Source organism: Suncus etruscus, chromosome 3 (assembly GCF_024139225.1).
Source record: "Suncus etruscus isolate mSunEtr1 chromosome 3, mSunEtr1.pri.cur, whole genome shotgun sequence".
In the NCBI taxonomy this organism is placed as follows: Eukaryota; Metazoa; Chordata; class Mammalia; order Eulipotyphla; family Soricidae; genus Suncus; species Suncus etruscus.
The window spans coordinates 43,036,319-43,058,252 of record NC_064850.1 but is presented as its reverse complement, the minus strand read 5'-3'; the positions used below and the strand labels follow the sequence as shown (position 1 = coordinate 43,058,252).

Here is a 21,934-nt window from a genome sequence, read left to right as displayed (position 1 = left end):
GTGGTTTCGATTTGTTTGAGTGGCCCAGTGATGCTTAGGGGTTACTCTCAGAAATCAAACTCCTGGTGGTGCTCAAGGGATCCTACAGGATGCCAGGTATTGACCCGAGTTGACTACAAGTCAAGCTCCCTACCCAATGGTAGTTTGGTTGGTTTGTTTTGCTTTGGGGCCACACCCATTAGCACTCAGGGGTTGCTCCTGGCAGAGTCTAGGGCCAGTGGATGCCCACCAATGGTAGTTTTTAAGCTTTATTCTTTTAACTTATTTTTCTGTGGGGGCATACTTGTTCAGGGCTTACGGGAACACTCCTGATGAGGTTCAGGGGGCTCTTAGCCATCTCCTCTGCAGTACTTGGGATCAGACTGGGAAGGACTCATACAAAGGCAGCTCTTGAACTCAGCTACTTCTCAGGCGCTTCCAGTTCTCGAGTGTGGATTCTTTCAAACATGGGCATTTCTCACATCGTGGGGTGCATACAGTCAATGCACCCATCACCAATGCATATATTATCATATCTTGTGCTTAGGTGAAATTCCCTGACTGGACCTGTCAATCAGGTGATTACCATTTGGGGGCCAGAGTTAGTCCTCTGGATAGTGTACTTCCCTTGCATATAGCCAACTCTGATTCAATCCTTGGCACCCGATGTGTTCCCCAAAACCACCGGGAGTGATCCCTGAGTGCAGAGCCAGGAGTAACTCTGAGCTCTGTTGGTTGGGTATGCCTCCCCCCCCAAAAAAAAAACAAAAAAACAAAGGGTTCCCCTTTTACTTGTTTTGGGGGGGGGGCCAAGCCACACCCATCAACACTCAGGTATTACTCCTAGCTCTGTGCTCAAAAATTACTCCTGACAAGTTCAGGACCATAGGGGATTCCAGGGATTGTGCCTGGGTTTATACACGAGCAAGACAAAGACAAAGGCCCTCCCCACTGTACTATCCCTCTGGTCCCTACTCCACTTTAGGGATTCACAGCTCTGAGTGTTGGATTAGGTCAGGCTGCTGTAAAGGTGACCAGGAAGCAGAGCTGCTGGGGGGGTTGTGGAGTTACCTCAAAGGACTCAGCCCTGGCTGGGCCCTGGGCAAAGGTCTAACTAATCTCCAAATCTTCCTAGCTGCTCTGGCCCGACTATGGGGCCTTAGGTGGATCAGCAGGGGCGGATTGAAGCACTTGGCTAGGGTGGCCGTGTCTCCAGTGGATAGGAGGTGCAAGAGAATCCACATTTCAGAAAGTCGGATCCCTGTGTCACCCCTTGGAACTGTCCCCTACTCTCTGGTCTGTCCCCCATCATCGACACCCCACAGCTCCTCGTCTTGTTTGGTTTGAGGATCATACCTGGCAGGGCTCAGGGAGTCTTATGGGATACTGGGGACCCCGCCTGAGTTGACCACATGCAATGCAAGAGGAGCCCCCCACTGTCTTCTCTCTGCAGCCCTTGGAACCATCTGGGGGGTTTCTGGAGTTCTGCAGCTTCTGGGATCTTTTTGGTCCTGTCTCCCCTCAGTTTCACTTGCCCCTCCTCTAGGAAATATTCCTGCACAAACCCACTTGGGGTCCATATCCATTTTTTGGTTTGTTTGTTTAGGGGCCACACCAGTGGTGTTCAGGGATTACTCCTGGTTCTGTCCTCAGAAATAGCTCCTGACAGGCTTGGGGAACTGTGGGATGTCGGGGATCTAATTCTGTTTGGCCACCTGCAAGGCAAGGTTCTACCCACTGTGCTATTGCTTCAACAACCCCCCCCCCCCCCCCCCCCAGTTTTTAACAGGGGCCTTCATGGTGGAATGGAAGTGTTTCCTCCTGGAGCCAGAGCACAGGCCTGGAGAGTCAAGCTCAACACTGACCCAGTGCTAGATAGAGCCCTGGTCCCTCCACTCTCACTGTGAGTGCTTGGCCCTAAGGCTGGTACCCCATTCCCTCACTCGAATCCACTTTCCTTCTCTCCACGTTGATGTCAGCCTTACCCTCACATTATCAGGTCTCTCTGTCCCTGCCAAGAACCAACAGCAATCTCAGCCCCTCTAAAACCATTCCTGGGTCAGCCCCTGTGTGTCTCTGATGTCCTGGCACTCCTCCTACCTCCCCTAGGAAGTCCTGGTCCTGTGCTGAGGCTTCCCTTGGCCTCTCCACCTGTGTTACTGCACAAATGAATTTAGGGTTGCTTTCTTCTGGCTCGCTCTCTCAGACCTGCTTCCCAGGGTGCCTGAAGGAGATTAGTGGGATCAGGGTTCATGGTCTTGAGTATGTCCTATCCCTGCTGAATTCACCAGCCGATGCCTCCCTCCTCCTCCTCCTCTTCCTCTTCCTCCTCTTCCTCTTCCTTCTGCCCGAAAGACTCTCAAGCTCATGAGTTTCCTCAAAGGGCTTCAGAGGCAGAGGTCCTGGGTTCGATCCCCACCACCTGGTGGCCCCCAAGTCCTGAACCACCAGGTCTACCCTGTGGACCAAGCTGCAGGGGTCATGACCCCAGATATACTGTGACGAAGACAAAGACTGCCCTTCCCTTAGCTCTTACCACCGGTTCTTGCTCCCCCTACCCCACCCCCTCTTTGTGGCATGCCCTGGGCATGTGCTCCAGACTGTTGCTGTCCCGAGTGGTGTGTGAGCCCTGCAGTGCCTGTCCCAGCTATCTTCACCTTCCTTTCTCTCTTCCTGCTTACTTGGGCCTCAGTGTCCCCTGCAGGCACTCTTTGTAGTTCCTCTAGCAACCTCTACTCCTCTATTCCCCTTGAAGTGCCACTTCCGGGTCCTTAATCCCTCACCCCCAACAGAGCAGGCGATGATGACGCTCAGGGCCTGGGCCAGCTCACAGGCCCTTGCGCTGGCACCATCTCTAGGCCCTGGGTCACCTCACTTCAAGTCTTATGATTCTGAAAACTGGCCTCTGTGCTCTGCAACCATATCTCTCAGCCAGCTGGTTGCTCTCCTCCAGTGCTCCTTCCAAAGTTGTCTGCACTTCCCTGGGTGCTCACCAGGCTATTGCTTCTGTAGTCACACTCCAGGGTCTCTAACCTCCTCTTGTCCATTTGATTTTCCGCAGAAATTAAAGGGGCCTTGTGCATGGCAGAGAAAGCCCAGCCGCCCTAGCTGGACTGGAGGGAGCCTCCGCTTGTGAGTGGGAGCTTGGAGCAGAGGGCCTGGGCTTGCTTCATTTTGTTTGAGGCCACACCTCAGAGCTTTCTCCTGGCTCTGGGCTTGGGGCTCGCTCCTAGCAGTCTCGGGAGACCATGTTTGTGCTGGGAATCAAACCCAGGTCAGCCACATGTAAAGAAACACCCTCCTTGCTGTAGTATTGTTCTGGACCATGGTGGTCTGGCCTTGGCTGTTGGTTTGTTGGGTAGATCTGGGTCCTCTGGACCAATACTCTTGTCTCTGCTCCGGGCCCAGCCTGAGGAGCCCTGTGAAAGGGCCCTTTTTCTGCCTGCACTGTCCTTCCAAGGGAAGGTATTCCGCCCGCATTTCCCTGCTCTCCTGTTGGCCTGCAATCTGAGATCTCCCTGTTGACAACTCAGCTCTTCTTTTTCTTTGTGGAGAGGTCCTGGTTTGGAAACTTCTGAAAGACAGAGATGTTTCTTTTTCCTTTTTTGTTTTTTGTTTGTTTTTGGGTCATGTGCCGCTCTTTTCCGGGTTTATTCCTGCCAATGCCGAGAGCCTGGGTTCAAACCCAGATGGCTACTTGCAAGGCAGATGCCTTAACCCCTGTGCTTTCTCTCTCGGACCTTGAACTCCTTAGATTATATTTTGTGAGTGGTAGGGTCAGAGAGGTAGCTCAATGGTTGGAGGAGGGGTCATTCTTTGTATTCAGGGAGCCTTAGATTCAATACCTGGCACCCTAGATTGTCCCACCAGCACCACCAGAGTAGCCCTTAAGCACCACTAGGTATGGCTCAAAAACAGCAAAAAGAGGGCGCAGCAAGTAGGGCATATGCCTTGCCCGTGGCAGATCCAGGTTGGATCCCCGCATCCCATATGGTTCCCTGAGCCTGCCAGGAATGTATCTGAGCATCACCAGGTGTGACCCCCAAACAGGCAAACAAACAAACAAAAAGCAAAATAGTTTTGTTTTGGGCCCATGCCCACTGTACCAGGGATTGAACTAAGGACAGCCATATGCAAAGCATAACTTAACAACATCTTTGTGTTGTCTCTCTGGCATAATAGATTTTAAGTGGGGCCAGAGAGATGGTGGGGCCATATGATGCCCCAACACTGCATGAAACAGTCCATTTGCAAGCAGATAAATTATGTCTAGGAAACAAGCATTCTAGAAAAGCCTAAAATAATTAGTTTTATAATGTAAAGAAGACGTTGTTGTTTCCAAACTACGTGAAATAGAAAATGATGCCTGAGAGTTGCTCAAAAATACTTCACAGGGCCCGGAGAGAGAGCACAGCGGCGTTTGCCTTGCAAGCAGCCGATCCAGAACCAAAGGTGGTTGGTTCGAATCCCGGTGTCCCATATGGTCCCCCGTGCCTGCCAGGAGCTATTTCTGAGCAGACAGCCAGGAGTAACCCCTGAGCACCGCCGGGTGTGGCCCATAAACTCAAAAAAAAAAAACTTCACAGAGATACTGAAGAGGGGACTGCATTTGCCTTGCATGTGTCTGACCTGGTTTGATCCCAGGCATCCCACATGGTCCCCCAAGCACCAACAGGTGTGGCCCAGAAACCAAAAAAAAAAAAAATGTTTTTAGAAAACACATTCCCAGGGGCCGAAGAGATAGCACAGCTGCATTTGCCTTGCAAGCAGCCAATCCAGGACCTAAGGTGGTTGGTTCGAATCCCGGCGTCCCATATGGTCCCCCATGCCTGCAGGGAGCCATTTCTGAACAGATAGCCAAGAGTAACCCCTAAGCACCACCGGGTGTGCCGCTGCCCCCCCCCCCCAAAAAAAAAAAGAAAAAGAAAGCACATTCCCACAGGCTCTCCTCTGAGTAGATTATTTTGGAAAGATCATCTTGTTTCAGCATCTTAGGAAGTTCTTTCCTCCAGCCCTCCTAGAGCCGAATGGCCAATCAAAGCCGCTTCTAACCACCCCCACAAAGAGACTCAGGAAGCTGATGGACACAGTGCCTGACTGACTCTAGTCAGGAGAGACTGTCCTGGACTTGGTCTGCCTGTCTTTGCTTTTTCTTCCCAGCCTTTGAGTTTAGGTGCAAAGATCACACTCAAGGGACCTGTCCAAGCCTGCACATTAGGGCCCCGGTTTAGGGCTGCCCCATGTGCTCTCTGTTCATTCTCTGGAAGAGGATTCCAGTTATTCACGGGCCTGCTAGCATTCAGGGTATAGACTATTTCGAATAGCACCATGCATGTGGCTGACCTTAGTTCTATCCCCAACACTGTATGGTCTTCAAGGCCCAGAGCCAGGAGAAGAACCCCAGCACCACTTGGTGTTATGCCCCCACCACTAAAAAAAGTATGTCATATCCACATTGATGCTTAATAACCTATCTTGGCCCTAATGCCCTGATGACTCCTCCTTCCAGCACCCCAGTGTTCAAAGGCCCTGGAGGTGCAGAGTGATTGGGGAACTACCTTGGCTAAACCTCCATGCAGCCTAGAGCTGAAGTTGGTGAAACATGGGGAATGATGGGGTGCCTGGGAATGGCTTCCCCAGGCTCAGGAGTGTGGGGGATCACTTTGGGGTGTTTACCCTGCAAAGACTTGATCAGGGTTGAAGATGCCACCCAGCACATGACCCCTGTGTGTCTGCATTTCTCTGGAGGACACTATGTCCCTCTTCATAGAATGCATGCAGCAGTATATATAAGACTGGAGATTTCATATTCTCTGGCCTGCTTTTTGTTTGGGGGCAGGAAATTCCTCCCTGACCTCAGTTGTTGTCAGGGGCCACTCCTAATGATACTTGCTCTAGCCTTGTGGATCTCATGATTCAGTGCTCACAACCAGCAACCTGATGATGCTTCCCTGGGCTGCCTCAGATGGTTCTAGGGAGCAGGGAGGCTAAGCTATGCCTGGGTCAAAACTTGGGGCCTCATGCCTAAGGTATGCCGTTCCTTCCATTCCTGCCATTCGAGCATTGTTGAACCTCGTCTAGTTTTACCCAGAAAGGCAGCGCCTGTGAAGTAAAGCCCTGACAGACTGAAGCCCCTTGACTTGAGGTGGCTGTAGCTTTGAGGTCACAGGCCAGAAAGAACATTGTTGGAAAGGATTCAAGTGATGTCATTTGGTTTTGGGAGCCTGGTGAGTGGTTTGCTTGACTTCCTTCTTCTGTGTGTGGGATCACAGTGTTACTGAGGTCAGATGAAACACACCATGTCAACTATGATCATGTTACTTAAATAAAAAATATATTTCAAAAAAAAAAAAGAAACACACCATGTATAGCCTGAAGCACATGGCTCACTGCCTGACCCACACTCTGGCCCCAGAATCTTGAAACTGGCCCCATTCAACAGTTGTACCTTCCCTGTGTGTGTGTGTGTGTGTGTGTGTGTGTGTGTGTGTGTGTGTGTGTGTGTAAGGGGAGAGAGATAGAGTGAGAGTGAGATGGCCCCATTCATCAGTTGCACCTTCCCCTCGTGTGTGTGTGTGTGTGTGTGTGTGTGTGTGTGTGTGTGTGTGTGTGTGTGTGTGTGTAAGGGGAGAGAGATAGAGTGAGAGTGAGATGGCCCCATTCATCAGTTGCACCTTCCCCTCGTGTGTGTGTGTGTGTGTGTGTGTGTGTGTAAGGGGGGAGAGATAGAGTGAGAGTGAGATACAGACACGCCAAAGGGGTGCAATAGGGCCTCACGCACATGGCCACTGCTCAGATACTCAGTGCCACCCAGCTGCTTGTGGGTAACGCCCACCCTGCTTGGTCCTGCATGCTCTAGCACAAGGGCCTCACCGATTTGGCCCTTGATTGATTTTGAGGTGCTCAGGGGTTACTTCTGGCAAGCTCGGGATATAAAGGATGCTGAGACTTGAACCCTGGTTGGCCAAGTGCAAAGTGCAAACACACTCTCCATTGTGCTATTGCTCCAGGGCATTGTTTTTATTTTCCAGGAAAATTTCCTTAAAAATCTACCTTTTTCTGGGGCCAGAGTGGTGGCACAAGGGATAAGGCGTCTGTCTGCCTTGTGTGCACTAGCACACATATGGACCCATATGGTCCCCCAAGCCAGGAGTGATTTCTGAGCGCATAGCCAAGGAGTAACCCCTGAGCGTCACCAGGTGTGGCCCAAAAACCAAAAAAAAGAAGTCTACCTTTTTCTTTTTTGGTTATTTACTTTTAGGGTCACGTCCAGAGATGCTCAGGAGTTACTCCTAGTGGCTCTGCACTCAAAGATTATTTTTTGGGTGCAGGAGCTGTGGCAAAGCCATAGCACAGCTTGCCTTGCATGCAGCCTGGCTGGGTTGCCTTCCATAGATCCCTCCCAGAAATGAGCAGGTCTTATCTTCAGGTAAGATTAGACAGGAAGTTGGGGGAGGGGGTAACTGGAACACTATGCCTTAGTTGCCCATTTGCTGCTCTGCCTGGTCCCTCCTGCACAGGGTTCAGGTATTGGTCACGGGGTGGCGGGGGGACCCTGAAGGGGGGGACCAGTGATATTGCTCAGTGGGTAGTGCTCATCTCCAGCATGTGAGGGCCCCAGACTGGATTCCCCAGAACCCCTGGAATGTGGCCCCTCTGCATGATGTTTCTAAAGACTCAGGCCGCCCACCTCACAGGAGCTCTGAGCTGTTTGCAGAACTAGGTCCCTGCCCTTCGCCTTCTGGGGAAGAGGAAGTCCTGTCCCCTGTTCTCTGCAGGCAGCCCAGTAAGCACCCTCTCCTCTGGACCCAAGCTCACATAGCTGGTGGTGATGACCACCAGGTTGTACAGCCTTCAGACCCACTCTGGAGGGCTTTGTCCTGTGGGTGGATGTCTCAGTCCCTCAGAGACACAGACCATGAAGCTGCATGTTGGGACTAGTCCTGGCTCTAAGGGATGATGACACTGGATCTAGGGAGGGGATGGATGGAAATCCACCTGGGTCCACGGAAGGGGAGACAGGAACTCACCAGGTCCAGCAGGATCAGGGAATGCTGCTCATTGACCAGAGCAGGGAGGAGTGTTCCAGCCCCTGAGAAGAAGCACGTGTCAGAGATCACAAAGGGTTATGGCTTTTTCCTTGCATAAGATTGATCCCAGTTCCATTTACTGTACCACATAGCTTCCTTCGAGCACCTCCCTGAACCCAGAGCACCTAGGTGTGGTCCAGAAACCAAAACAAAAAGCAACAAAGAAAATAATTTCTTGGGGCCGGAGATAGCATTGCAATGTTTGTGCTGTGGCCAGGGCTCTTGGTCCTTCTAAGGACAGTGATTTACTAGGCCAGAGCCTCAGGCCATTTGCATAAATAATTGTCCAGTTTGGGTCTCCTGGGCCCTCGCCTTCCCAGGCTGGCAGCTGTGGGTCAGTTTCTGGGAAGACAAGCCCCAGCCCTGCGGCACTGTGTGTTAGTGTAACTTCCACAGGGGCCTCAGGGATGATGCCCAAGAGGAAAGGCAAGACCTGTGACTGAGGGGACCCCATGCCCTGTGCCTGAATGTCACAGTGTGGGCAGCTTCGTCAATGGCACAAAGATGCCCATTGTCACCACTTCCTGCCTGGGCTGAACTGTACTTGCAACGCAAGGGGTACTGAGACCTGTGTTCAGGGAGCACTCCTGGTGGTGAAACTCCCACTCACTCTTGCTGCTCTGTTCCGCCTGTTGACCAGACACTTCACAACAGCCCATTCCTTTGCTTTCGGCTTGTGGGTCAGAGGGTCCCTACAAAAGGATGCATACATTTGTGAACGATTTAGAGATTGGGGCTCAAGGCGTCACCCGACCAGAAGCTGTACCCTCTCCCTGAAGGGGAGCCCCCCAGCTGAGCTGTGTGCTTTGGCCTGTCCGTCTGGGGCTGTGCTTCTTTGGAAAAATGTACCACACAAGCAAGTGAAGCTCAGATCACAAATGAAGCCCATGTCACCACCTGTCTCCCATCAGACTTCCTTGAACCTTCCCGGAGAATGGCTTTGGTTCAGGGGGAGGAGGGGCTCACACCTGGTGACACTCAAGAATGACTCTTGGTGTGTTCTAGGGACCATCTGAGGTGCTGGGGATAGAACACAGCTTGACCTGGTGCGAGGCAAGGGCCCTTCCTACCTGCTTTACTATAGCTCTGGCCAGAGAAATATTACAGTGGGTACGGTTCTTGCCTTGCATGCTGCTAACCCAGGTTTGATCTCTGGCATCCCCTATGGTCCCTGGAGTACTGAGTGCCAGGCATGGCCCAAAAACAAATCACAAAAGGCCCCCTATGTTTGGTGGTCAGCTGGTTTTCTTCCCTCTCCCCTGACAGATGAGCCCATTGATTCTCCAGCTGCCTTGCAGAGACTGTTTAGTCACTCACCTGCCACTGCTTGGGCTCTTCTATCTTTAGGAGAAAGACTATTTGTCTCTTCTTCGCAGGTCTCAGTCCCCCTTTCGTTGCAAGTACAGTTCAGCCCAGGCAGGAAGCGATGACAATGAGCATTTTTGTGCCATTGACGAAGCTGCCCACACTGTGATATTCAGGCACATGGCATGGAGGTCCTCTCAGTCACAGGTCTTGCGTTTCCTCTGCCTCAGATCCCGGATGTGTCTTTTCCTACTCCCAGAAGCCATAGCTGATGTTGCGTTCTACAGCGTGGAGCCCCGTGTTCTGGGGAAGCCTGGACCGAGTATGGGGGCCCTCCTTTTCATCCTGCAGGTTCCCCACAGGCTTCTGTGAACGAGATTATGGTTGTGTTTCTTCTTGGGCATCATCCCAAGATGAGGCCCCCTCAGTCAAGTGCATCGCCACTTCCCTCTTAACCCTGATGGACCATGGTGGGTGTCAGAACTCCTGTTCCTTGAGGTGAAGGTTCACAAACCTGGATTTTGCCCTGTAGGAGGGAGATCAGCCCCTGAGCACGTTCTCATTCAGAAACTGGGTCTGGCTGCACCCTCTCTCAGACTCTCCTGCTCAGCTTCCTGACCCACTTCCTCTCACTTACTTTGTTCCCTGCTTCTGCCAGGGTCCAGGTCTACCTTATGTGGGTAACCCCACAGGGCCCACTTCACCCCTTCCTACAGTCTCTTCCCTTGTTCTCTAGCTCTACCTGCACACGTTATCAAGGGCCACCAAGGCAGGTTCTGAGAGCAATGCATTTGGAGTCACTCAGCAAACACCCCGGACACCAGGCACTGAACCTGTGCTAGAACAAGCCCATCAGCAACAAGAAGGTGCAGCTGTCACAGAAACTTCTAGAAGGTGCGGCTCTCTCTTGTTAAGGTGAGCACACAGATGTTTCTCAGGTGACAGGTCTGTATGTCTATATACATACATGGTCATGGGTGGTACCAGGAGCCCAAGCAGAACTACCACGTCCTTAGGCCCTGCCCTCAACCCCTGGTCCAGGAACTGCTGGGAATGCTCCTGTACTCCCACGGCTATTTGGGCAGCCTCAAAAATTAAAATTAAAAATGATATCACAATCGGGCAGAGCGATAGTACAGCTGGGAGGGCACTGGCCTTGCACACAGCCAACCCAGGTTTTATCCCCGGCACTGTTGGGTGTAACCCAAAAGCCAAAAAATAAAAATTAAAAGCATCACAGGACTGGGGCTGGAGCAATAGCCCAGTGGTAGGGCATTTGCCTTCACATGGCCAACACAGGACGGACCCTGGTTCGAATCCCAACATCCCATAAGGTCCCCTGAGCCTGCCAGGAGTAACTTCTGAGTGCAGCCAGGTGTGACCCAAAAACCAAAACAAACAAAAAAAATGCATCACAGGACTAAGGAGCTAGCCAAGGGTGGCCTGTTGCGCCCCAAGCCTTGAGTTCTCCAGCCCGCAGAGTTGACCAACCATCTCAAGGTGGCTCAGGAGCCCTAAGAGGTTCCTCTAGAAAAAAAGGTCGGGCATCACTCTAGGGGCACTGCTAATGCCATGAAACATCTCTGCTGGCCCTGGAAAGGGTGCACCACCTGAGGAGCACATGGTATTGGTGGGGAAACTGAGGCTTGGAACAGGTGAGCCACCCACAGGAGTGTGCAGGGCCAGGTTGTGATGGGGGCAATCTAGCACTGCCCTTATCAAAGCCACCCTCATCCCCATTGGGGCCACTAGAATATGCTTGCCCCTGCCTGTGCATTGCATCCCCTTGGGCAAAGGGGCAGCTCTGCCTTCAGGTCTTCTGCCCCATCTTGCCTCCTGCCACTGCTCAGCCTCAGGGGCCCAGTTCCAGGTATGTAATCAAGAACAAGGGTGCAGGGTGATGAGGGCACCAGGATCCCACCTTCCCTCCTTCCTGTACCTGTAGGTCGGAGACCCTGATCTGGAGGCTAGGACCAACATCCCCTGGAGACACAGAGTACTGGGGACATCTGCCCCCGGTTCCCCCATTTTCTGTCCTGGACTCCTGCAAAGACTTAGGACAAGCTCGAACCCTGCACCTCACCTGCCGCTGGTCTCATCATCAAGCTACAGTGTGAGAGAAAGGAATTGGGGGCAGAGGGATCTCAACTCTCCTGGGGGCAGAGACATGCCTCCCTCTCCCATTTGTAGCTGTCCTCTTTAAGAACAGACCCTTGGGGGCCGGAGAGATAGCATAGAGGTAAGGCATTTGCCTTTCATGCAAAAGGATGGTGGTTCGAATCCCTGAGTCCCATTTGGTCCCCCGAGCCTGCCAGGAGCGATTTCTGAGCCTGGGGCCAGGAGTAACCCCTGAGCGCTGGCGGGTGTGACCCAAAAACCAAAAACAAAAAAAAAAGAACAGACCCTTGTCGTAGGGCATCAGGGTCAGGCTCTGGAGTTCTAAAGTTACTGAACTGGGTGAAAGATGGTCTGAGAGGCTGCACAGCAGGGAGGGCGCTTGCCTTGTATGTGGTTGATCCAGACCCAAACCCCAGCACTGCATGGGGTTCCCCCAACACCACCCAGAGTGATCCCAGATGTGGCTCATAAATAAATAGATAAATGAAAGAAATGGAAGGGCTTCTTGGGTTTTTTTGGCTTGGTCTTGGGGCCACACCTGGCAATGCTCAGGCTTAGTCACTCCTGGCTCTCTTCAGGGGGTCACACCTCACGGGCCTCAAGGGACCAACCATATGTGGTGCCCGGATTAGCTGTGTGCAAGACCAGTTCTTCCCTGCTGGACTATGGCCCCAACCCCTGAAATACAGCTTGTGTCTGACTGAACTCTGTCAACTCTCTCCAGTCCTCTGCTTTTAGTCTTGGCAAGAACCCGGGCCTGCTGCCTTATCTGGCAGGAGCCAGCAGAGTTTGCTTAGTCAAGGTAAGCTAACCGGGCTCTCCTCCCCCTTCCTCCCTTTCAGCCCTGCCTTCCTCCCTCTGGCCTTTCAGCTTCATCTTAGGCAAACCACAAACAGTGGCCGTGTCTCCTGATAGACCAACAGACCCACCATCAGATACACAGCCTGTCTGATGGAGGAAACTAAGCACTCTCGGTCTTACCCACAGCTACTCTGGAGGAGTCAAAGCTCCTCTGCTTCCTCCCTACGCCCTGCCTGCAGAGCTCGGTCACTGAGCACAGCTGTTCCATAGCCCTCATGCTGGCATCTGAGTTCCTCGTCTGCCAGGAACTGTAGTAAAATAAAAAACTTCTGCAACTCAAAGGAAATGGTCTCCAGGATGCAAAGACTCCCCACAGAATAGGAGAAACTGGGGCCGGCAAGGTGGTGCTAGAGGTAAGGTGTCTGCCTTGCTAGCGCTAGCCAAGGAAGGACCTCGGTTCGATCCCCCCGGCATCCGATATGGTCCCCCCAAACCAGGGTCGATTTCTGAGCGCTTAGCCAGGAGTAACCCCTGAGCATCAAACGGGTATGGCCCGAAAAACCAAAAAAAAAAAAAAAAAAGAATAGGAGAAACTATTCACCCAATACTCACCTGATACGGAGATAAAAGCTAAGAGATTTAAGACACTGGTAGAATTTAACAAAAAACACAAAAAAAAAAAACACCTGAGTTTGTCATGCCAAAGTGTTCCTGAATACCCCCAGGTATGGCCTTAAAAAACCCATTTGGAGGAATGGAGTGATAGTATAGCAGGGACTGCTTTTTTCCTTGCATGTAGCCAACCCTTGTTAGATCTTCATATCTCATATGGTCCCCTGAGCACTACGGGTGTAGCCCCAAAGCCAAAAATAAAATTTATCTTACCCCAGAAAATAATGAGCCTGTGTCACTGCCTCTAATTGGAAAAGCCTCCTAGTTCAGGAAAGCTACAGGTAGTGAGAAGCTGGCTGAGGTCACCCATGTGGCCATTCTTTCATCCATCTCTCTTTCCCAACAGCCAAGCACCCCCACACCCCTTTCTGGACCCGTGCCCAGCAGCTCCTGTTAGTGTGGCTGACTGAGTCTCCCACACACCCTGCCATGCTTCTGTCATTGGCACTGCTTTCCGGGCACGTTGGTTCCATTCTCCATCAACATGCCTCCCAAACAATCCTCTTCGGCCTGCTGCAGACTTCTGGCCAGTGAGCACAGCTGGCCACAGGTGATGCCTGTTGGCTGTACTGGAAGGTTGGTTTGCGACAAACACACCATGTATCGATACTTTGAGGGGTTTCTTGTTCTGGGTACAGGCCTCCTCTCCAAGGATATTTGGGGTGCAGGGGGTTTCCTCGTGGGGAAGCTCGGCCTGACAGTGCTGGCGGGGGCTTGGGGCCTCAGACACCCAGACACATGCTCTGCCCCTTTGAATTCCCCCTCAGTCCTGCCCTTTTTTGTTCTGGGGGCTGCAGAGAAGTCATCTGGGGCTAGTGGGGAGAGTGTTAGCCTTGCATATAGCTGACCCGGGTTCGAACTCCAGCATCCCATAGGGTTCTCTGAGCCTGCCAAGAGTGATTCCTGAGTGCAGAGCCAGGACTGATCCTGCCAAGAGTGATTCCTGAGTGCAGAGCCAGGAAATAATTCCGAGCACTACCAAATGTGGCCCCTAAACAAACAAAAAAATGCGCATGAGTGCTGGGGTAGTACTCAAGGGCTCTGCATGCAAACCCTGCACTCGGGCCTTTTTTGCGGGGGGAGCTTGTGTGGGTGGATGGTGGTGTATGACTTCAAGGATTGAAGCATGTGCTTTGTACTAGGAGCCATCCCCTCAGCGCAGAACACCAAGCTGGGGTGGAGGGGGTAATTCCCAAAGACTCCTGGCCATGGCCCACAGGAGCCAAAAGGCAAAGCAAAACTGTAACTCGAATGTTTTTGAAGGGCTGGAGAGATCGTACAGTGGGTAAGGAATCTGCCTTGCACTGGCACCCCTTCTTCCCTCCCTTCTCCCCTCCGTCCTTTTATGGAGGCTACTGATGTGATCCCTGCTAGCAGTGCTCAATGGCTAATCCAAGGGTTCTGCTCAGGAGTAACCCTGGCAGTGCTCACAGAACCAACCAATATGTGGTACCAGGAATTAGAACCAGGATCTTGGCACAGCCCCAGCAAGATAAATGCCGTAGTCTTTGTACCATCTGTCTAGCCCTATCTTGCCCCTTTCAACAATTTAAATATATAAATAGTCGGATTATTTTTTCTTTCTCTAGTTTGCAGTGCTAATGATTGAACCCAGGGCTTCTCTATGACTGTTGAGTCACATAGAATGCAGCCAAAAGGCCACAGACTGTTTGATCCCGTTTATAGAAAATGTTCAGAGCCAGCAAATCAGACAGGAAAAGAATCCAGTGGGGGAAGGATAAGAAAAATGGGCTAGAGAGATTGTAGGTGGGTAAGGAATTGGGCTTGCACTCAGCACACCCTGCTTCCATCTGTGGTCCACCCAGTCTTCCAGGAACTTCCAGGTGAGACCCAGCAAAGCAAAACAAAAAGTTAGATGATAAGAACTGTAGAACTATACTAACAGTGATAGGATAGTTTGGTCCAACAGAGTTGAGAGCCTGATCCTGCCAGGGATTCCTAAATGCAGAGCCAGGAGCAACTCCAAAGCATGGCCAGGTGTGGCCCCAAAATAAAGACCTCTCCCCGTCCCCCAAAGTGAGCATAGAGAGCTCATTTGTGGGTTAAGGAGCCAGAGCAATAGCACAGCAGGGAGGGTGTTTGTCTTGCATATGGCTTCCCCGGGTTCAATCCCTGATACCCTGAGCATTGCCAGGTGAGGCCCCCCCAAAATTTAAAAGTGGATAAATTAACTTCCTCTCAGTTCTTTCATATATGTGCATTGCGTGCATGTGCATTTGTCACTTTACATGTTACTTGAGTGAAATGGTACAAGTGAAAACCCCAAGCCATCGACTAACCAGTCTCCAGGAAACCCTCAGACCTGCTTTCCTCTGCTCCTGAGCAGAGGTAACGCTGCTCATCAGAGAAGCCTTTGTGAACACTCACAAGTTCCCCCCTACTTCTTGGTTCCGAGAGATTCTGCAGCGCTGCCTGCACCAGCACTGAAGAACATACTAGGAGCCAGGAGGTTCTGGTGACAGGCCAAGAAAAGTGCAGCCACCGTTTTGATTGCCTGAAAGCTTTTTTGGTCTGAGTCTGTGACACTCATAGATCAACAGGGTCATCTGAGATGGCGGATGGCACCCAGGTGAGGCTCACAGGACCACAGGCCATTTTCATCAGAAGCCTCAGATTCTGTTTGACCCCAGAGAGGGCTAACATCTTTGCAGGCTGGTGGAGAACCTCCCATTCCACTGGGAACTCCTGTGCTGTTTATAGCCCCTCCCCACAAAAAAAAAAATAACCAAAAATATATGTCTGTTGCTCTATTTTTTTGTTCGTTTTAATTTTACTGAAGGGACCACTGCCCAGCTTTCGGGGCTTTCTACGTGCTCTATTCAGGGATCACCTGGTGATACTCAGGAACTATATGAGCATCACCTGTTAGTGTTACTAAAAACACCGGTTCAAATGGAAGCAGCTGAGGTTCAGAGGCGCCAAATCACTGGCGTGGAGGTCTCCAGGGTTCAGAATTTAGAGCTGAAGAGGCGGCCACGTTCAGCAAGTACACTGGCCTGACCTGAGTGAGGTGGGGACAGTGTGTAGAGCCCGCTGTTTCCCCATACCTCTAGGGCTCATGTGCAGTCGACACACCTTGGCTTTTGAAAGGTTTGTAACAGAAAAACCCTTTTCATTTTTTGAATCATGTTGGGGATTCTTGGGCAGTGCTCAGGGGGGCAAGGGGTTCAATGTAAGATGCTGGGGATGATGCTAAGGACTACGTTGGCCCTGGGGAAGTGCCAGGGGTTGCACAGAATTCCCTCTACGGTGCGAGGGCTCTACGTTACCAGTGTGGGGCTCACACAAGGCAAGCACCTTTGCCCTTATTTTTGTTGCACCTCAGTGCCAAACCTGGTGTGACTGGTGAAGTCCTTCTGGCTCAGCTGGGCATGCAACTATGGACCCCATAAACAGAACACGCGCTTGGGGCCTTTGCTCCTTTTCCACGTAAGAAAAAGGCCCTTGCAGGTTGAATCGCGGGGGCCGTGCCAGCAACCTAAAGAGCTAAACAACCTTGAAGAAGAGCCCTAGGCGTTGCCGGACCTGAGCTAGGAGAGAATCGCCTCAACAAGAGCAGCCAAGGCTCCCTGAGCCGCCTCCCAGCCTAGATCCGCGGGCACAAGCTAATAAAGTGGGGCTGGTAGTGCTCTGCTTAGCAAAAAGCTAGTCCCGGGAGACTGGAACCACCCGAGCAGCTCCACGCGCGGAATACAAGGCTGGGCAGGACACGGGGTCTAGATCCCGGAAGTCGGCTAGAGGCCCGTGAGCGCGGCACTGTCTCCTCCTTCACTGATTGGCTTGCGGTGGCCCCGCTTCCCTCATTGGTTGGTTTGGGTAATCCACCTCCCTTCATTGGTTGATTCGGAGTGGCCCCGCCTTTTCCGCTGGTTGGTTCTAGAGACGGCCACGTGATGCGCAACAGCGAATCGCTGTGTGGGTGAATTAGGTTCCTTCTGCGCATGCGGGTATCATGGGCCGACCCGTCGCTAGGGGGCAGCCGAGGGTAGCTCTTCGCTAGGCGGAAGTGGTCCTTCAGTGCTTGCGCACCGCTTGCTGAGAGCGCAGGGGAGTTGGGGTGTCACTGCCTTAGGCCGGCGCTCGGAAGGTGCTGGGTGAACCCTAGGAGACTTTTTTTTAATAATTTTGATCACAGTGGATTACAAATCTTTTAAATACATAGTGATACATACTAATTTTTTAAATACATAGTGACATCGAATCAGGGGCATTCCCACCACCAATGTTGTCCTCCCTCCACCCCTGTTCCCAGCATGCATCCCTTCAGTGGCCCCGGGCTGCTAGAATAAATGGTCCCCTCTGTGTCTAGCTTGTTGTAGATTGGGTTTCGATTCTGTTGTCGTTGGCTTTGGATTTGGTATTTAAGTCTTATCATTTTTGATTTCTACTCAATGTTCATACGACTGTTTGGTCTTGGTATCCATTATATCCTCCCTCAAGTTATGAGGCAGGCCAAGATGGTACAAATTATGTGGTTCTGTTTGAAGGATAGAAATAAAAATGGGCAAAAATCAAAACAAGCAAAAAACGGGAGGAACAAAAAACCCCAGGGAACTTTCCCCCACTTTTCCCCACCCAGCTTTGTGCTCTCATTGCCCTCCTTGCGGCCCCAGAGCTCTTCCCACATCCTGGGAGCATCTAACTGGCAGGGAGAAAGAGCCCGACCTAGTTCGATTTGCAAGGCCGGAAAGCTACCCTCCTATCAGTAACTGGGCCCCTTATCATGGGCCCTGTAGCAGCTTCCTTTGCTGGGAAGGCGGAAAGTGAGAAGCAGACTCTTCTAGAATGTGGCCCGGCCTGTAGGGGAGGCCACTCATACCCTGAGTGTGCCAGCAGGGCCTGGCCAAAGGCTGACCACAGAGGACACTGTGGGGATAACTCAGTGCTTCTGTTTGTTAGTCGTACTCCAGGGACAAGGTTCGGCTGGCCCTGTGCTGCATTGGCTTCACGACTTCTAGTGCCTGTTAGTTTATCTGCTTTTCATTACTAAACAGATTTTAAAGACTCGTTTTGTTAGAACACACCGTGGTGTACCAGTCGTTTTTAGTACTGTCATTTCTGACACTAAATGTCCCCAACATCAATTCTACCCCCCACAAGTGTGACCTTCCCGTCAACATCAACAGCATCCTCAGTCTCCTACCCACCACCCCAGCCTGCCTCCAAACAGGCACAAATTGCCTTTGTATGGTTTGTTACAACGCAAAGGCAAATGGAGTGATCAAATCTCAGATCAACTTAGGTCAATTGGAAAGGACGGTTTTGGGGGGCTGTAGTGATAGCACAGCGGTAAGGTATTTGCCTTGTACGTGGCCAACCGGGACTGACCCGGGTTCGATCCCCAGCATCCTATATAGTCGAGCCTACCAGGGAGCGATTTCTGAGTGCAGAGCCAGAAAACACACACACACACACACACACAACGGTTTTATCTCTCTGGTGTATTAAACCAGTGTGTGAAGCTTTCCTGGGCTGTGTTTGGTACTAACTGGTGGCGCTAGTTTGGTGTGTTCCTGTTCATGCTTCCCGATGTGGGTGATTCCTATGGAACTTTCCACTCAGATTCCCTGGTCTAACACTACTAGGAAATTCTGAGGTATTCTGCAGCCTCTCTGCTCAGGAACTGTTGACCTGAAACAGATTCAGTGGTTTGGCAGTTTGATAAGATTTAAGTCCCAGTGCTGGGCCTTTGGGGGGGGGGGGTATGGTAACTGTGGGGTTCTGTGCTTTATTCAGATTTTTATATTTCTTTCTAGGACGGGTTATGAAGCTTGGTGTTAGAACCATCACTTGCATGTGTAAGACCTTGGGTTCAATCCCCAGCACTGTGATAATATTTGCATCATGAGAAAATTGAGTTCTACTGGGTTTCTTTCACTTTTGCATTGTTCCACTTTCTTTTCTAAATAATAATTTTACATGTTTATCTTTATTCTTTATTTATGGCTTCCTGTATCTATTAGGTTTTATTTACTGTTTTGGTTTTTGTGCCATACCCAGCGGCACTCAGGGGTTACTCCTAGCCCTGCTCTCAGAAATCATTCCTGGCAGGCTCAGGGAACCAGGATGCCAGAGATTGGACCTGGGTTGGCACGTGCAAGGCAAATGCTATAGCTCCAGCCCCCATTGTGTCTTTATTATTATTTTTTTAATTAATTAATTTATTTATTGTTTTTTGGGCCACACCCGGCGTTGCTCAGGGGTCACGGCTGTCTGTCTGCTCAGAAATAGCTCCTGGCAGGCACGGGGAACCATATGGGACACCGGAATTCGAACCACCTTTGGTCCTGGATTGGCTGCTTGCGAGGCAAACGCCACTGTGCTATCTCTCCGGGCCCTTTTTTATTTTTTTTATTTTTTTGTCTTTGCTGTCTTTGAGTTGGGTATTTAGTCCCTGAATTTCTGTTCAGCCTTAATATCCTATTTTTTGTTGTTTTATTTATTTTTATTTTTTTTGTTTTTGAGTCACACCCGGCAGTGCTCAGGGATTACTCCTGGCTCTATGCTCTATGCCCCTGTTGTTTTATTTTTGGGCCACATCCACAGCGCTGAGAAATTATTCCTGGTTTTGTGCTCAGGAGAGCCCCCTGGTGGTGAGTGACCGGGAAGCTTGTTTTGGGGATTTTTTTTTTTTGGTTTGGGAGCAACCCCCAACAATGCTCAGGTGTTTCTTTTTCTTTTTTTTTGGGGGGGGTCCACACCTGGCAGCGCTCAGGGGTTACTCCTGGCTTTATGCTCAGAAATTGCTCCTGGCAGTCTCGGGGGACCATATGGGATGCCAGGATTCCAACCACTGTCCTTCTGCATGCAAGGCAAACGTCTTACCTCCATATTATCTCTCTGGTCCCCAATGCTCAGGTGTTTCTAATTATTTCTGGCAGACTAAGGGAACCATTGTCTAGGATCAAATGCAGGTTGTTTCTGTGCAAGAAAATATCCTACCCATTGTACTCTCTCCAGTCCCTGAACAGAAATTCTTCAGTCTAACGCTCTCCCAACTGAGCTTTTTTGGCAAACACCTGAACAGAAATTCTTGATCAGCACACACCTCTTTATCTCTGAGTTAGATACTGCCTTCACTCATTTCCATTCATCTGGGCTGGAGAACTAGAGACTAGCTCTCTGTCACCTCCACCTATGGTCCAGAAGTGGTCCCTGAGCACAGAGCTGCCTCTGCGCTCCAAACCACAATAAAAATAAATACAAGTGGGCCAGAGCAACAGCACAGCGGGGAGGGCGTTTGCCTTAAAAGTGGCCAACCGGGCCCGGAGAGATAGCACAGCGGCATTTGCCTTGCAAGCAGCCGATCCAGGGCCAAAGGTGGTTGGTTCGAATCCCGGTGTCCCATATGGTCCCCCGTGCCTGCCAGGAGCTGTTTCTGAGCAGCCAGCCAGGAGTAACCCCTGAGCACCGCCGGGTGTGACCCAAAAACCAAAAAAAAAAAAAAAAAAAAAGTGGCCAACATAGATTCGACCCCTGGCATCCCATATAGTCCCTCAAACCTGCCAGGAGTAACCTGAGTGCCGCCAGGAGTGTCCCTAAAACAAAAACACAAGTAAATTTCTATGGATATTTGAGGATCAGACTCAGCAGTTTTCTGCTCAGTGCCAAGATGCTTGAGCGACCAGGCAGTGTCAGGGATCAAACTTGGGTCCTTCACATGCACTCAGCCCTTTGAGCTCTTCCCCTGGCCCAATATGAGGAATTAAATCTCTGGGTTTTCCCTCTGACAACTGCTTTATAGCTGTTAACCTGAGGTCTGACAATAGAGCTTTTGAAATGTCAGCTGAATTCTCTTTCAAGGCCCTGAGCAAGTTGAGTTTTCAAAGGTATTTCAGAGTAGGAATATATTTGGGGGAAAGAGTTGGATCACCTGCAGTGATGCACCTGCAGTGCAGGGATCAGCTACATGCCAGTCTTCATGCCTTACCCCATACACTGTATGTACAGACCTGGTCAAACCTTATTTTTAGTTTTTTTATTTTTATTTATATTTTATCTTTTGGGGGGGTCACACCCGGCAGCGCTCAGGGGTTACTCCTGGCTCTACGCTCAGAAATTGCCCCTGGCAGGCATGAGGGACCATATGGGATGCCGGGATTTGAACCACCGTCCTTCTGCATGAAAGGCAAACGCACTACCTCCATGCTATCTCTCTGGCCCCTGTTTTTTTTTTTGTTTGTTTGTTTGTTTTTTTTGTTGTTCTGTGGCTGAGCTAAGAATGTCCTACATGTCAACCATTCAATCTACCAGCAAGCCACATCCAGCCCACGTCACACTGATATTTATGTTGCCTTCTTTGTCACTTCCACTATGATGTCCTTTACTTTCATGGACATTGAGAATACTTTCTTTTTTGGTTTTTGGGTCACACCCAGCAATGATTAGGACTTACTCCTCCTGGCTATGCACTCTGATTATTTCTGGCAGGATTGGGGGACCCTATGAAATGCCAGGATCGAACCTGGGTTGGCCAGGTGCTAAGCAAGTACCCTCCCCACTGTGCTATAGCTCTGACCCCAGAGCTGTTTTTCTGTATCCACTTTAGGAAGCGTATCTTTTTTGTGGGGTGTGGGTAGCCATTCTTGGCAGTTCTCAGCACTCACTCCTGGCTCTATGCTCAAGGATGACTGCTGGTAAGTTGGGGGTGGCCCAAAAAGCAAAAAACAAACAAACAAAAAACAACTGAATGTTGGAAGATGATAAAGTGACATGAATGGTACCTCTTAACAGTGTCGAGAGAGAGAGAGAGAGAGAGAGAGAGAGAGAGAGAGAGAGAGAGAGAGAGAGAGAGAGAGAGAGAGAGAGATTGATCTACCCCAGAGGTAGGCAGGGGGAGGATGGGAGGAGAGAAACTGTTGACATAGGTAGCAAGAAATGCGCCCTGGTAAAGGTTGTTGGACATAGAATGATTGTAAATCAATCATGAACAACTTTATTTGTGGAAA

General features: G+C 50.8%; 1 protein-coding gene and 1 long non-coding RNA gene across 2 annotated transcripts in view; one reads left to right on the top strand and one right to left on the bottom strand.

The window, feature by feature from the left end:
* The window catches only part of EML1 (EMAP like 1), a 669,910-nt gene that overhangs the window by 392,963 nt on the left and 255,013 nt on the right, over positions 1–21,934 (bottom strand). The gene's annotated exons all lie outside the window — the stretch shown is intronic.
* LOC126003649 (uncharacterized) lies at positions 10,737–11,882 on the top strand. The gene is made up of 3 exons (XR_007493818.1): positions 10,737–11,244; positions 11,288–11,613; positions 11,789–11,882. It is a non-coding gene; the product is annotated as an uncharacterized LOC126003649 (long non-coding RNA).